The following is a 1,267-nucleotide window of genomic DNA, read 5'->3' on the forward strand; positions in this document are numbered from 1 at the left end:
CCCAAAATTTGAAGAGGGGAGAAATTATGTTGTATTATTTTTTGTTTTGAGTGAAGCTCTTCTTTTCACCAAAATGATTGCCCAAAACAAAATGAAATACATCTGTTGTGTAATATATTTGGAATATATTTTAATAATTGATTTTATGTTTAAAAATTGTATTTTGGAATAGTTTGTAAATTTGAAATTATATTACAATTATCAATATAAAAATGTTAAAATCTAAAATTATATTAAAGAAATAGTTGGCTAAACAAAATAAAAATGAAATACATACATTTCATAATACTAAAATATTATTCTAACTTTAATTTTTAAAAATTGCTAATTCATGCATGTGAAAGAATAAATAAACAAATAAAATACATCCTTTTCATAATACTAAAATATCATTCTAAAAGTAATTTTGAAAATAAAATATTGATGCCGGTGAAAAAATAAATCGAAAATAAAAATTTCCATGTTTGTTTCTGTAATTGACTAACCATGCCACAAAACCACCCTGATTCTTGAAGTCACGCAGGTTATCCTACCCACGCAACCGTGCCCCACGAAGGCTATAAAACGGGGTGTCAATAATAAGGATTTCAATAACCTTTGGTATTTGAGGTGATTACTATCATTAGAGGTGATATTATTTTATCTGAGGCAGCAATGGCGATGAGGTCATTTGGCTTTGTTTTACCTCTCATGTTACTATTGGCATTGGCGGGCGCACAGAATACAAACATACTGTGGCATTACTGTAATGATGTAAAATTCCAAGTGTACGATCCTTTCTTCAGTACTGTAGAAACCCTGTTCACAGCGCTGGAGGATAACACGGGCGATGACGGTGGGTTCTACCAGACGTCGATTCCAGGCTCACCCACTGCCTACGGGCAAGCAACCTGCAATAGCGCACTCGCTCCGGATGAGTGCCAAAACTGCCTTTATCACCTAGTCTGGTTAGACATGATTCCCATTTGCGGCCTTGCAGTCGGTGCTCAGTGTGCATTGGTGGACTGCTACATGCGCTACGAGCAGTACCAGTTCTATTAGTATCAACGGATGCCTGCTCATTTGAACCTCATCTCTGTAGTGATATTACTTACTTATTTCTTCTATCGTTATGCTTCATCTGTATGTAGTGATATTGCTTACCTATTTCAATTTCTTCTATTGTTATAGTTTGTAATTCGTGTTCTAGGGTGTGGTGTGGTATTTCTATGTAAATGTTAGTTATAATGGAATAATGGTAGTTTGTAATTCGTGTTCTAGGGTGTGG

The 1,267-nt window shown here is 34.6% G+C and overlaps 1 pseudogene; it reads left to right on the forward strand.

Moving 5' to 3' along the window:
• The first annotated feature begins 654 nt into the window (after window positions 1-654).
• LOC149170649 (antifungal protein ginkbilobin-like protein pseudogene) lies at window positions 655-1,041 on the forward strand (annotated as a pseudogene).
• The last annotated feature ends 226 nt before the right edge of the window (window positions 1,042-1,267 follow it).

This window comes from Pinus tabuliformis, chromosome 4_2 (assembly GCF_031772625.1).
Source record: "Pinus tabuliformis cultivar Carrire ecotype Pingquan chromosome 4_2, CPIR1, whole genome shotgun sequence".
Lineage (NCBI taxonomy): Eukaryota > Viridiplantae > Streptophyta > Pinopsida > Pinales > Pinaceae > Pinus > Pinus tabuliformis.